The following is a 16597-nucleotide window of genomic DNA, read 5'->3' on the forward strand; positions in this document are numbered from 1 at the left end:
TGCTAATTAACATAGTAATAACATATAGTTAATGCATTATGCTAGCCACTCATTATAGCAAATTTGCTAAATAGCCAAGGATATATGTACTACTAAACATAAACCACAAGCTAATGTCACTCAAAAAAGTACAAGGGTGTAACCTGATATCCAAATGACATTTATAACAGCACTTTGTGGAATCACATAATCACAGTTTTCTTCTCTACATTGTGCACCTTCTGAGGTGCAAATAGTTGCAAAACACATGGAATGGTATACATGGTTGCATGATTGTGAGACCAATGTGAAAGTTTTATTAGCATTCAAAAATACACCATAACAAGTCTGCACATTAACCTGGGAGAGTAAGATTTTCCATGCTCTTACTTCCGTAGGATGGCGCATTAGGAAAGAGGAAAGCCCTGCTGCTTGCCTAAACTTTGTTTAGCATGTCATGAATGAGGACACGCTGCCCTACTAGATTCTTCTCGACTTTATGATGCACCTCCAACTTAGTTTGCAAAACATATCTATGTGAGAAATGTACCAGTGTGAATCTATAGAAAAACAAATCATGTACAACAAAAAATAGAAGACTATTTACCTCTATCATAGAGATGTTCCCAGTTCATTTGAACCCCCTCCAATCATCTCCAAAGTTCTTGGTTGTGTTGATATTTTCACTACAAGGTTGGATTTGTCAATCAAATCTTTGAGGCAAGGATGCCATTGTCTCTTTTGCAACTTGAATCTCCAATCTCAATGCTGACAGGAAAGTACCTACTCTCTCTACAGTCATCTACTTTAGCTTTGCATCCTCCTCATAGACTGCTTTTGACAAAAGTGGCACATTTTATTTCTTTCGAGGTAAAATTTTGAGCATCCATGGTTGTAAAATAGTTTTTAGATCATGTTTTCGCATGGAGTGTCCTAACAAATTGTTAGTGTGATTAGGATGTGAAGATTATGAGTTCATTTTGAGGACATTGTTTGAGATCATGGGGACTATTTTGACACCTAGCAGCACTGCCTATCAGGATGTGAAGATTATGAGTTCATTTTGAGGACATTGTTTGAGATCATGGGGACTATTTTGACACCTAGCAGCACTGCCTATTACCTAGAAACCGATGAACAAACTGAGAGGTTGAACAAGTGTGTGGAAACTTACTTGAGACACTATTTCCATGATATTCAAGGTGTTTGGGATGAGTGATTGTCGCTTTCTGAGTTTTCTCATACTATAAGTATGCATCATGAGAGCTTTGGCATGTCACCTTTTGAGGCAATCTATGGGTACAAAGTGAATATGCCAATGATGGTTAAAAAGCAAGAGGGGGTGAATCATAATGCAAAAGAGGAGATGGAAAAGTTGGATGCACTCTTGCAACAATGAAAAGCTAATATGAAGCAAGCTCAAGAAAGAGTGAAACATTATCCTAATGCTCATCGGAGGCCATTGGATTTCATCAAGTGTGATTAGGTATTCTTGAGGATTCCCAAAACAAGATATGGTTCTCTCAAGGACAACACAAATACCAAGTTAGCTCATCGCTACTATGGGCCATACAAGGTGGTGAGGCGTGCTGGTGAAATTGCTTATCAATTAACCTCAAAGATTCATGATGTGTTCCATGTGTCATACTCAAATATTACCTTGGAAGATGAATCACCTCTAGTGAATAAGGAGGGGATGATTGAGTATAGATCGGAAGCAATTTTTGGTACAAGAGAAAGAGTTTTTCACAGCTGTACATTAGTGGAGTACTTGGTCAAATGGTTAGGGCTACCTAAGAGAGTGAAATAAGTAGTATCTAAAAATATTATATAAAAAATTTCCAAAACAACCTTAGGTCAACCAACTATGTTACATTCTTAGAAATAGACATCTTAGTAAGATGTCTCTTTTTAGTGAGAGACTTCTTATTTGTACATATAGCCATTAAGATGAATTGTGTTGCATATTCTTTTTAGATGTCTCTTTTTAGTGAGAGACTTCTTATTTGTACATATAGCCATAAAGATGAATTGTGTTACATATTCTTTTTTCATGTGGCATGAGTGTCAAAAATATAAAATATAAAAAACTTATATTAAGTTGTATCCATCTCAATTTCTTTTAGGGGTAATATGTAAGAAGCTCCATGTTATCTAGATTTATAGACTTTCCTTATAGACCTATTTTCGAAGCCATATTTTTCACCAAGCATCATTCAAGTAAATTTTTTTCTAAAAGACTAGTATGTGGCCAATTAGGTGATAGCCCAAGTTGTGAAGGTATATGCCTAAGACTAGGAGTCCTTAGTTCAAACCTGATAATGTTTTCCTCAATGACATCACCTACAAGTGAATAAGAGGTGCCTACTGTGGGTGGTGAAAAATGGCAACTATGAGGGGATCTTGGACTTAAAACTAGTTTTTTTAAAAACCAATATATTCTTAATAATTATTAAAAAAACATCCTTGGTCTTTGATTACAATCATTTTAAGAATAATTCATGCAAGAGTTTAGCTTCTAGATGCTCTAAGGTTCTTGGTTCTTAGGCTTAGTTTGATTTTACAACATGTTTAGGAATGACTTACTCTATATTGTAGCATATAGGGGCCCTAATATTCTATTGTTGGAAAACAACTTTGAGTATTTATATCATGTTTTAAGCTAAGGACTAGCATGCCCTTAGAATGCCACCCATAGACATGAACATAGAAACACTTGTCATTAGCTTATCTCTCGTAGTTCTTAGAGTAGTTTGATACCCACCTAAGGCATTACCTTGCAAAGTGGCTAGGATCATGACAACAACCAATTAGTACCTTATGAGGAGTTAGCATACTATAAGACTGATGTGCCATAGCATTCCCACTAAAAACTCTATATGCACCATAATTTTTTGAGTAGGAATTACCATACCCTCACTAGCTGTTGTCTCAAATAAGTTTGTGTATTTCATTTCTATTTTGCTTTATCTACGTGAGAAAATGGTACCTATAATACTTTTAATGTTCCCAATACCAAACTATTGTGGCAAGATAGTGTTGAGCGCACTACTAGGCATGCATTAGAGGTATGAAGTGGAATGAGATTTTAGGAAAGTGCATGGGATTCTAAGAATTCCCCATAATGAACATGATTTGAATGTGTGACTTCCTTGACTGACATGAGTGGGTGAGTCAATGTGGTTGGTTGTGAGAGCTTCCACATCATGTGGAATTTGTTGAAGATCTTGAAATGAAGTAAAGATGTGGATTTTGTTAAAAATATTGAAAGTAATTTGTGTAGTGTGTTGCATTTTTGTTTTTGAATTTTTGATTGTAGGAAGCCCTTCTTCAAGAAGAAAACAATCTTCTCAAACTAGAGGTAAGAAGTTATGATTCACTGTTTGACAAAGTTGTGTGATGAAGAAACTTAGGTGATCTTATGAAGAAACTTAGGTGATCTTATGAAGGTTCTATTGACATATGTAGCTTTCCAAGGCTATTTCTATAAGGGACAATGTTTCCTTATTGGGTGTGAGCACTCATACCATCCAAGAGTGTTCAAGTGACAACTTATCCTCCACCCACTCTATAGAAATAGTAGTTGCTAAATCAACCCAAGAATCTCCAAAATCAATCCAAGAAGATAATGTGACTTCTCTGTATCTTGGGTATGCATGTCTTCTACTTGTATTTTGAAGACTTCAATTAATAAAATCTAATATAGTAATGAACCATGTTTCTAAACATCTCCATTATTTCCATGCTCACAAGTCGAAAAAGCTAATGAACCATGTTTCTAACATCTCACCATTATTTCCATGGTCCTAGGTAGGAGTTGTTTCCATCCAATGTGGAGTAATACGACATGCTATCCTTCTCATAGATGTAATGCCATCCAAGCTACAGAAAGCATCCAAAATGTGTAGATATGGACTAGAATATTCTTCTTGAAGGATATTCTTCTAGTATGTGACTACTCTTATTAAAGCTTTATTAACTACCTCTATTTGATGTGATGGATTATTTTGGTGATTCCATGTTCCCACATATTAATGAGTAAGATAAAATATATCTACTTTTCCCACATAGTAAGATAAAATATAGCTACTTTTTTTCTAACCTCTTCTTTATCATCCCTTATGCAAGGACATTGAGAGACTTCTAGGAAAGCCTTAATCAAATGATATTGTTAATAATAGAGGGATTCAAGGGTAGAGACTAAATATCGCATCGTTGTTTTGTCAATAATAAAGGGATTCAAGAGTAGACACTAGATATTTCATCTTTGTTTTGTTTGCATAAATTTGGAATTTTCTTTGCATGAGTCTTAATTGATATAAATGGATTAAATTACATATTCTTGTTTGTCAGTCACATATTTTTATCACCTATATATACTGGATCTTTGTAATGCTACTTGCCTTTGATTCTATCATTACACACAATACTAAAGCAAGTTGAGTGGTGGTGGTTTCATGTAGCTATTATTTATGGCATGTATTTTGTTTGGCCTTGATGGTGTGTGAAGTCCAAAGTATATTGAAGTTAAATCACTTCCTGATAAAGATAAAAACTTATTAACCATGGGAGACATGCATCTACATAATGACAATTAAGATGTTATGCAATCCACATGATTGTGGAAAAATTAAAATTGCACACAAGTGACAAGAAAGTAGATGTTACATTCATAACATGGTTGAGTGTAGGACCTAAGTAAGAGCAACCTATATGGACTTTGCAAAAGAGTACATTAGGTGGAATACAAGTCTTAAAAAACAACCTAGAAGAGTTAACATCCGTAATAACTCTCTTTTCTTTGGGTATTTTGTCACGAGCCTTTTGTTCACATGAGGTGTTTATAATATTTTAAAGCTTGCAAGCACATATAAAAAAATAAGATCCATAGTAAAATTTTATTCTTATCCAAGTAGTGAAATAAAAGATTTAAAAAATCTTAATTTTATAAATATAGGAAGAAAGTTATTAGAGATTATGTATATGGTGAACTATTGTATAATCTTTCTCTCTCTCTCTCTCTCTCTCTCTCTATATATATATATATATATATATATGTATGTATGTATGTATGTATGTATCTCTCTCTCTCTCTATATATATATATATATGTATGTATGTATGTATGTATGTATGTATGTATGTGTGTGTGTGTGTGTGTGTGTGTGTGTGTGTGTGTGTGTGTGCAAAAGATAATATTCACTTTTTATTATATTTTGAGAACAAGGCTGTGCACTGATTTACAATACTTTCTCGGAGATTGTTTATCTTGAAGACAAACTCGGGAATCTGTTTGGTAAGATCCAAGGAAACTGATGTTTATTTGCTGAAAACTAGGCACGAGGGAAGCCCATATGTGTTGTGCCTTCAAAGACATCGTCAATCAACTTGCTGCTACTACTGGTGGTGCTCCTATTGCATGAAATCAATTGGTTACACATCTTCTTCATATGGACAAGGATCCTTCATATGATAATATTGTCACTATTTTGTCTAACAAGGATGGCATTGATTTTTAAACTGTTTGCATTTCTCTCGTTGAATATTCTCAATGATATGAATGTCATACAGAGAATTTTGACATTGTTTTGAATACATAAGAAGCTGTAGATTCCGAAACGGCTTGTATTGCTCGTAAGCGTTCCTTTTCATGTTTCACTCATGGTGGTCGCTCTTATCAAGGTGGCAATTCTTCTCGTTTTTCCTATCCCAATAAACATTTATCCTATTGTGATAAGAATGGTCATACTGTCTGTGATTGTTGGGCGTGATTGTTGGGCACGTCAATATAATGAGGAACATGGCATTACCACCAGCAACCTCATTCGAATTCCTCCAAAAATCATACTCCTTGTGTGACTATTATGGTCGTACAGATCATCCATCTCATCATTGTTTCAAAAGGCGATTTGATCAAGATCGCAATCAACAATAAGTCATGAAAGACGACAACGAGTCATGAGTTGTTGTTTGCAAAACAAGCTGTCTTGATTTTTCACTAGTCCTAAATATTGATCAATTTTACACTCTTTTAGAGACATTGAAGAGAAATGCATTTAGAAATTTTACAAAATAAGCATAGTTTTAAACTTCTTTTTAAAAATGTACATATTGCTAATTTAAAGGTAAATTTTTTTTTTTCACTTTTCATGTCAAATAACAAAATGAAAAAAAACAAAGTCAATAGAAGATCTAATATTCTTTAAAACTACTAATAATTCACGCATGTCTATGTAATATATAATGTATTCTTTACTTAGAATTACAAAAATGTACTTTTTCTTCTCCAAAAATTTAAATAACTTCATCCCAATCATTGCACCTCATCTAATCATTGAATTAGAGAATATGGAGTCCATGGCCATAGAAGAGGCTTATTGAAAGAAACAATTTCTCTAGATTCAAATAGAAAACTAACGATCCAAATAGTCAAATTTTAGATGGTAGTGAGTGATACAATTTTTCAATTTACTTTGTTTTGATCTAACAATTCAATTTAGAGTTATCGTCTTTCAAAAAACACAGTTTTTAGTTTATAACAGTTAAATTTTGAGGCATGAAAATGACATCTGTCGTTTTGAAAAATTGATGAAAATTTGGATTCCAAAATTCACTTTGTTGACAAAATAGATTCTAGAATCCAAAATTTTGGACACAGTGACGTTTCTATTGTGAGAGTGAAATTTTCATCCAAAAAAATATATTTTGCTTCATAATGCATAAAAAAATCACCTTTATTGGATGAAAAAAATTACATCGACCAAAAAAAATTTGTCAAAAAATTCGTCAATGGAAAAAATTTCATCAAAAAATTCATCGATGGAAAAAAATCCATCAAAAATTTCATTGACGAAAAAAAATTCCATCAAAAATTCCATCGCAAAAAATTATGGAATATACCAAATGGAATCCAAATTTCCATTGAATGGATTGAAATTTTGAATGATAGAAATGAAATTCCATCGCGACAAAATTTTCTCCGTTGTTGCGACAGAATTTTTTGACGGGAATTTTTTCCATTGATGGAGTTTTTTGACGGAAATTTTTTTCATCGACAGAATTTTTGACGGACTTAAATTTTCATCTAATAAAAGTGAAATTTTTGTTCATTATGGACCAAAATTTCTTTTTTTTTTTTAAACAAAAATTTCGATGTCACAATAGAAACGTTAGTCTCAACGGAAATTTGGATTCCAGAATCCACTTGGTCAGTAACGTGAAATCTAAATTTCCATTAGTTTTTTAAAACGATAACTATTATCATTTTCATGGCTCAAAATCTAACTGTTATAGATTGAAAACTATTTTTACAAAGACTATAACTCTAAATCGAACTATTAAATCAAAATAAAGTAAGTTGATAAATTATAGTACTCACTACCATCTAAAATTTTACCGTTTGGATCATTGGATTTCTATCTAAATCTAGAGACATCTTTTCTTTCGATAAACCTCTTCTATGGCCATGGACTCCATAAACCTACATATCTTAATATCAAAATATGCTTAAATTCAACTATTGGATCAACTTTGTATATAAAGAAAATTTATTTTATTTAACAATGCACTAACCCCATGTAAGAGTTTTATCAAATTATATTGGGTCTAAAAGTAATGTCAATTTTATCACCTATCAGTTTGTTGATAACACGGGATGCTACATACAACACGCTACATACAACATGCTACATACAACACGAAGTGTAGAAATATGTATTGGTACAAACGTATCCGTGCTCAAGGAAAAGTATGATCTAGAGATGCTTAAACAAAGCAAAAAAGGAAAGAAAAGTGAAGTTTGTCAATGTGTGAACATGCTTAATTTGCATGATATAGAAATTGTTGTGTAAGGATTTGAGTTTAAAAACTTCTTGACACTTGCACCAGAGAGTAATTGATATTTTAAGCAAAAGGTCCAATGACTCTCGTAGTTGATGGGAAGAGTTTCTTCTCTTTTGTAATTCTTTTTTTAATTGGATGTTTTTGGGTTTAGAGTAAAATGTAAGTAATGTTTTATGCATTTGTTTCACAAAAGTAGTGTTTTTTTTAAATGTTTGACATGAAAGTGTATCTTTAATCTCCATAAATTTAAAACAAAGTATATTTTTGGGTTTTTTTTCCAAAAATGGAGTTGAGTTATCATTTGCATGATTTTGTTGTTGTTTTTCATTACTTGATGTTAATCGCACATATGCTACTCACAACATACAAGTAGTGAGATGAACATAATCATTAAGAGGTAAATTGTGTTCATCACATAATATTTCTTCTAGAAGAGTACTTTTTGTTATGGATGCTTCTCTTTTTATTGTTGATTCTAGTTCTACTAGTAATATGACTTTGCCAATCTCAATGGCTTCATGATTATCATGCTCTTTTTGTTATGGATGGTTCTCTTTTTTTATTGTTGATTCTAGTTCTACTGGTAATATGACTTTGCCAATCTCAATGACTTCATAATTATCATGCTCTTCCAATTAAGAAATTGGTGTATCTTTGCTAATATGACACTACTTGTCAAGTCATGGGTGTTGTTGATCTATATCTTGGCACTGATGAAAGATCCCTCCCCCCTCCACGCAACAAATTTGGGGGTGCTAGCAGTGGAAGTAGCACTTCTTGCATGCGCAAGGCAAAGCCTCTCACTCAGGGCCTCGCCCACCATGGATATCCGAACAAGAGACTAATCCCTCAGTTCTCCCAAAACCGAACCCGAAAAAACTTCCCTCGCCTAGAAAGCAAGGGCGATTCCTCCAGAATATTTTTATTCTAACGTAGTCAACAGCCTTAATTAACCAAACTGATCTGACTGAATCCGTAAGTCACATGGTCAGATCAAGGAAAAGACTTACACTTGGATCATAGAGACCAATGATTTTTTCCTCATCGAGAGGCATAGCCGTTGATTCTTTTCCATAGAACAAGGACTATCCGCGATTTACTTCATATATCGTACCATAACACAATTGAGTCTCATTTTAGGGATTCATCAATCCAGCCTAACCCCATCCAATCCCATGGGTTAGCCAACTGCCCAACCACTGTAGTGATGGGATCCATTTAGGAATTTGGTTAGGTTTTGTCCCGGGTACCAGAAAAAAGAGTTCCCAGGCCCCCTAGCTGGATCTTCATGCAAACTTCAAGCTAGTCACACCACTTACACACCCAATATGAAATTGCTTGTTTCACAGATTCAGCTGTCTTTAAAACAATATTTTAATGAAACCATAAAATCACTGATCATAATCTCCCAAAAAAACTGGTTAAATTCTAATTTCCATTCATTCCTTCATCGGTGTACCTATGGCTTCATTGGCAACTAGAACGCTCACCACTTGTCCACTCAGGGGCTTTTTCAATAGTTCCTAGCTCATAGTACCTGAAAATATATTCACTTATAAAAATCCAGATGGACTTTCCATTAAATATCAACAAGATCAACTAACACATCCATATAAAAGAGCCATCGACTCATCCATTGAGGACCAGGAAGGTCAATCAACCAGATCCATGTTGAAAAATCGGTAGAGGGAGAGGAGGCACCCTAATGTATATTGCAAACCCTAACCATACAGGGAAGCCATCTCCCTTCTCACACAATGCATAAAGCCATAATCCATAATACACACAACACACTATGAGTTGTGTCCACACACATCTAACCCTAGCACACACTATGACCAGCTGGACGCGGTCATTTATGTCTCACACATGTTGCTACCTAACATGTCAGCACATAGCATAACTGGCACACACTGACATCGAGCTTGAATCTCAACAGCCCCTCTCAAGCTCATGATGTACTACCAATAGATGAAGATGTAGATGAGCTTGGGCTATCAAAGCTCTCAACACTCCCCCTCAAGCTCATCCCACGTACTCCCAACATAGTACGGAAGTACTCAAACTTCTCCCTGAAGAAGCTATGAAAACGTTGTGAAGCTTGCCATTGATGCTATGAAGCTTGGAGCACACAGATTTCTATCAGATCTGAGAGCTTGGCCTACCGGGTAAGGTATTCTAAACATCCTTGAGCAGATTGCAGGTGATTCAGGCAAAAACAAAGCAAATTAGGGTTGCCCAAAGCAAAAGAAAATTCTAGTTTTTGGAAGCTTTCCATTGAAGCTTGGAAGCGGTGATGTATGGTGAAAATAGATGCAAATCTAGGAAAGACACATGTATATGACAAGGATGAATGTATTGGCAACTCATGTACAAGCCCTACACTGATTTTGGAGCAATTGACATGAAAGACTTGGGTGAATTGAGATACTTTCTTGGAATTGAAGTGATCAAAGACCATGCAGGTACATGGTTAGTGCAACGCCAATATGCATTGGATATGTTGGCAAAATATGGCATGACAGGGTGTAAGCCAATGAGTACACCTTTGGAGCAGAATGTGAAGTTGCGGGCTGATTTTGGTGAGGAGTTGGATGATCCATCTATGTACAGAAAGATGGTTTGGTAGTCTCATTTACATGACTATCACACGCCCGGATTTGAGTTATGCTGTGGGGCTAGTAAGCCAATTCATGCAGAGCCCCAAAAAACCTCATTTGGATGCAGTGAGACGCATTATGCGATATGTAAAGACCACTGCACATTATGGTCTTCTTTATGAGAGTGGTAAAGGCTTGGATATACATGGCTACACAGATGCTGATTGGGCAGGTAGCTCATATGACAGGAGGTCTACTAGTGGTTATGCCTTTACACTTGGAAGTGCTGTGGTGAGTTGGAGTAGCAAGAAGCAACCTACAGTTGCATCATTTAAGAAGGATTTTGGAAGGGATTCTGCGCAAACGGTAGAATTGGGAACCTTTGAGAAACCAAGAGGGAGTATCTAGTACAGAGGCTGAATACAGGGGTGCAGCCATTGAAGGAATATGGTTAAAGAGTCTCTTGGCAGATTTGGGTGAGCCTATTGATGGCAAAGTTGTCATTCATTGTGACAACATGAGCAGTATACAATTGGCCAAGAATCCAGTGTTTCATGCGCGGACCAACAAACACATAGAGGTCCATTATCACTTTGTCAGAGAGAAGGTGCTGGATGGTACAGTCGATCTACAGTATGTGAAGACTGAAGAGCAGGTGGCTGACATCTTTACAAAGCCACTTAGCAGGGAAAAGTTTAGATGGCTTCCCTCTATGGTTAGGGTTTGCAATATACATTAGCGTTTGCTCCTGTGTGTGTGCCTCCTCTCCCTCTACCTAGTTTTCAACATGGTATCAGAGCCTGATGCTCTCTATTAGGGTTTATGAGTGAGTGAGAGTAGAGGGAGAGGAGGCACACACACAGGAGCAAACCCTAATGTATATTGCAAACCCTAACCATAGAGGGAAGGAACCCAGAGCCTGAGCACAGTATGGTCAGCACCCTCTAGGATCGTTCGTAGGTCACCTAGCGCTTCACTCATAGGCTGCTTCCTTGGTCCCTCATCCACTGTACCAAAAGCTCACCATTCGAAGGTGGTCAAGACCTCGGCCGACCTTGCTATACATGAGACGTCCTCTGTTGACTCTCCATCAGCTGTTGCAACTTTAACACTTTGGTCTTCTCCACGACCTCATTCACAAGATGGTCAAAATGCTTTCCCAGCATTCTTGACATAAAACAGTCATTTAAAAATACGTCATAAATACAGTTTCTAATGAACTCTCATCTTTTCACATCGTTCCACATCATTTCTTGTTATTCCACATTCTCTTAAATCAATTCACTTTGCTTAATCCACATCCAATCATATGTATTCCCATTGTCCTTCATCCATTCTCATCCAATCACATTGTATTACATCCCATCACATCTATCCACACATCTATCCTCATCATATCTCATCCATTCTCATCTACCTATTCCACATCACATCACATCACATCCATTCACATCACATCTCATCCATTCACATCACATCTCATCTATTCACAACTACCCCGATCCACATCACATCCATTCACATCATATCTCATTCATTCACATTTATCTCGATTCACATCACATCTCATTCATTCACATCTATCCCAATTCACATCACATCCATTCACATCACATCCCATCCATTCACATCACATTACATCACATCCACATCACATCTCACCCATTCACATCTATCCTGATTCACATCATATCACATCTACATCACATTCACAACCATTCACATCTCATCGCATCTATTCACATCCATCACATTCATTGCATTCTCATTCCATCACATACATTCTATCCACATTACATCACATCCATATCCATCCATATCTCATCACATCCATACACATTCCATCTCATTCATCCACATCCATCCAGTCATCCACATACACGTCCATCCACATCCATCCATACATTCACATTCACATCCACATAGATTCACATCACATCTCATTTCATCCACATTTCATCACATTCACATTCACATCCACATTCATTTACATCACATCATATCCTTTCACATCCACATCCATTTACATCTTATCAAATCCACATCCACATCCACATCCATTTACATCACATCACATACATCCACATCCACATCCATTTACATCACATTACATCCTTTCACACATCCTCACTTCTCATTCTCATCTCTTCATTTGTGAGATTCCTCCCTCCAGCTTTTGAGGTGTGCAGACCTCCCCTTCTAATCTTATAATTATTCCCCTCTCTGAAATAAAAGAAAGATCCTGCTTTACGCTTTTTTGGTCTGGAGAGAGAGAAAATGTCTAGAGGGAGGTAATTCAAAATTGAGATATTTTTGGATATAAAACTCCTTCTAGTGTCTAAAATGGTTTCCCCTGAAACAAAAATTCAAAAAGAACTTTCCAATGTGCAATTAGAATTAATTGAAAATAGGTATAAAGGACCTTAGCCTAAGGGTCCAGATTTTTTTTAAAAAAATAGATTATGGTCCAATTAAGGTTCCTATGGACCAATAAGATTAATCTAAATGTAGGGAGGAGATAAATTGAAGAATAAAAGAAAAATCCCCAAAAATGTGTAAATGCTCACATAAGATGAAGAGTTGGCTGAGTACAAGGTTTATTAGTTAAAAATTAAGAGATATTTAGAGGAAATGATGCATTTTTGACACCTCAGTGTGGGGATCTCCCCTAATGAAGGAGGCGCCTATTTCACATGTGTGGAGGAGTTTTAAACTAAAAAATTGTGAGATCCCTGTTCCCACCGCGCAACGGGTTCGGGGTACTAGCAGCGGAAGTAGCACTTCTTGCACGAGGCAGGGTCCCACACTCGGGGCCTCGTCCACGGATATCCGGACAAAAGACTAATCCGTGGGTTTTTCCAAAACCAGACCCGAAAAAACTTCCCTTATCCGGAAAGCACGGGCGATTCCACCAGGATAATTTTTACTCTAACGTAGTCAAAACCCTTATTGATCAAACAGATCCGACTGCATCTATAAAGATACTTGGTCAGATCAAGGAAGAAACTTGCACTTGGATCATTGGGATCAACGCTTTTTCCCCACCAAGGAGGCACAGCCGTTGATTCCTATCCATAGAACAATTACTATCCGGGATTTACTTTATCTATCGTAATAACAGAAATTGAGTCTCGATTTACGGATCCATCAGTCCAGCCTAACCCCATCCGATCCCATGGGTTAGCCAACCGCCCAACCACTGTAGTGATGGGATCCAATTTGGAATTTGGTTAGGTTTTGTCCCGGGTACCAAGGAAAAGAGTTCCAAGGCCCCCTAGCCGGAATTTCATGCAAACATAAAACTAGCCACACCACTTACACACCCAATATGAAAATTGCCTTTTTCTTAGCATCAGCTAACTTTAAAACAATCCTTTAATGAAACCATAGTACCACTGATCACAATCTCCCAATTTATCCAGTTGATTCATAATTTCCCATCATTCCTTCATCAGAGTATCTATGGCATCATTGGCAACTAGAACGCTCACCACCTGTCCACACAGGGGCCGTTTCAATAGTTCCTAGCCCATAATACTCAACAATATAATCACTTATCAAGATGGACTCTCGTTGAAGATCAGCAAGATCAACCAACAGATCCATATAAAAGAGCCATGGACTCATCTGTTGAGGACCAGCAAGGTCAGTCAACCAGATCCATGCCCGGTTCCAGAAAACAACTCTTACTCCTTGTTCCAATATCTTCCTCGACGCACGCGTGGGTATCCTGGGCGACCCAGAGCCCGAGCACCGTATGGTCAGCACCCTCTAGGATCCTTCGCAGGTGACCTAGCGCTTCACTCATAGGCCGCTTCCTTGGTCCCTCATCCACCGTACCGGAAGCTCACCATTTTAATCGAACCGAGGCTGGTCAAGACCTTGGCCGACCTTGCTACGCGAGACGTCCTCCATTGACTCTCCGTCAGCAGTTGCAACTTTATCAGTTAGGTCTCCACGACCTTAATCACAAGACGGTCAAAATGCTTTCCCAGCATTCTTGACATAAAACAGCCATTTACAAACAGCATTTACAAACAGTTTACAAATACAATTTCTATATTAACTCTCATTTTTCCACATTATCCCTCATACAATCCACATTACTTATTCCACATTTCATTTATATGTGTACTCATCCAATCATATCATTTTCCATCTCTTCACTTCAGATTCCTTCACATCACATATCATATATTCACATCCATATCCACATCCATACATCCACATCCACATCCACATTCACATCCATACATCCACATCTACATGCTTAACTCCATTTTCACATCCTCATTTTCACATCCACATCCCATATCCACATTCATACATACACATCCATATCCACATCCATATCCGCATTCATACATACACATTCATATCCACATCCACATGCATACATTCATTATCACGTCCTCATTCATACATCCACATCCACATACATACATACATACATCCACATCCACATCCACATTCCCATTCACATCTATACATCCATATCTACATGCACATTTCATCCATACATCCACATCTATATCCTCATTCACATCCATACATCCACATTCATGCATCCACATCTACATGCTTATCTCCATTTTCACATCCTCATTTATACATCCACATCCCATATCCACATTCATACATACGCATCCATATCCACATCCACATGCATATATATATCCACATCCACATCCACATTCCCATTCACATATATACATCCATATCCACATCCACATGCATACATATATCCACATCCACATTCCCATTCACATATATACATCCATATCTACATGCACATGCACATTCACATCCATACATCCACATTCATGCATCCACATCTACATGCATACATCCATACATCCACATCCACATTTACATCCATGCATCCACATCTACATGCTTAACTCCATTTTCACATCCTCATTTATACATCCACATCCCATAACCACATTCATACATACGCATCCATATCCACATCCACATGCATACATATATCCACATCCACATTCCCATTCACATATATACATCCATATCTACATGCACATTCACATCCATACATCCACATCTATATGCTCATTCACATCCATACATCCACATTCATGCATCCACATCTACATGCATACATCCATACATCCACATCCACATTTACATCCATGCATCCACATCTACATCCTCATTCACATCCATACATCCACATTCATACATCCATATATCCACATTCATACATCCACATCCACATCCACATCCACATTCACATCCATACATCCACATTCATACATCCACATCCACATCCACATTCACATCCATACATCCACATTCATACATCCATACATCCACATTCATACATCCACATCCACATCCACATTCACATCCATACATCCACATTCATACATCCACATCCACATCCACATTCACATCCATACATCCACATTCATACATCCATACATCCACATTCATACATCCACATCCACATCCACATTCACATCCATACATCCACATCCACATCCACATTCACATCCATACATCCACATCTACAAGCTTATCTCCATTTTCACATCCTCATTTATACATCCACATCCCATATCCACATTCATACATACACATCCATATCCACATCCACATGCATCTTATCATATTTTATCACTTCCCATATCTTTTATGCATACCTCTATGCATGAAATTCAATTATGCTAAAAGTAACACTTTTATAATAAAATATTCAACTTTTATGCATACCTCTATGCATGAAATCCAATATGATAAAAGTAACACTTTTGATATAAAAAAAATTATCCTTTATGCATACTTCTATGCATGAAAATTAAAAATGATAAAAGTAACACTTTTGATATAAAAAAAATTATCCTTTATGCATGATATTAAAATTCAATTTCTCCATGATTATAATGAAATTCTTTCAATTAATCTAGGATGATAATTCCTAGAATATGGTAGGAAGTCCTCTTTTTATGCTTTGAATGAAATTATTTTATGCATAATTTTTATAAAAATTTTGCCATAGCTCCGCTGCTATGACTGATAAATCTCAATTTTTTCTAAGGGATAAAGCTTATCATTAAGGAAATAATTAAAATGATCTCTAATTGGATCATTAATCTATAATGGATTGAATCATCAATATGCATAAACTAAAAGCATAGAAAAAAGCCATTAATTTG

General features: G+C 36.5%; 1 long non-coding RNA gene across 1 annotated transcript; it reads left to right on the plus strand.

The window, feature by feature from the left end:
* Positions 1-3296: 3296 nt before the first annotated feature.
* On the plus strand, positions 3297-4001 carry LOC147626615 (uncharacterized). The gene is made up of 3 exons (XR_015268676.1): positions 3297-3340; positions 3448-3629; positions 3790-4001. It is a non-coding gene; the product is annotated as an uncharacterized LOC147626615 (long non-coding RNA).
* Positions 4002-16597: the final 12596 nt, after the last annotated feature.

Source organism: Cibotium barometz, chromosome 22 (assembly GCF_041138505.1).
Source record: "Cibotium barometz isolate CiBa-2024 chromosome 22, ASM4113850v1, whole genome shotgun sequence".
NCBI lineage: Eukaryota > Viridiplantae > Streptophyta > Polypodiopsida > Cyatheales > Cibotiaceae > Cibotium > Cibotium barometz.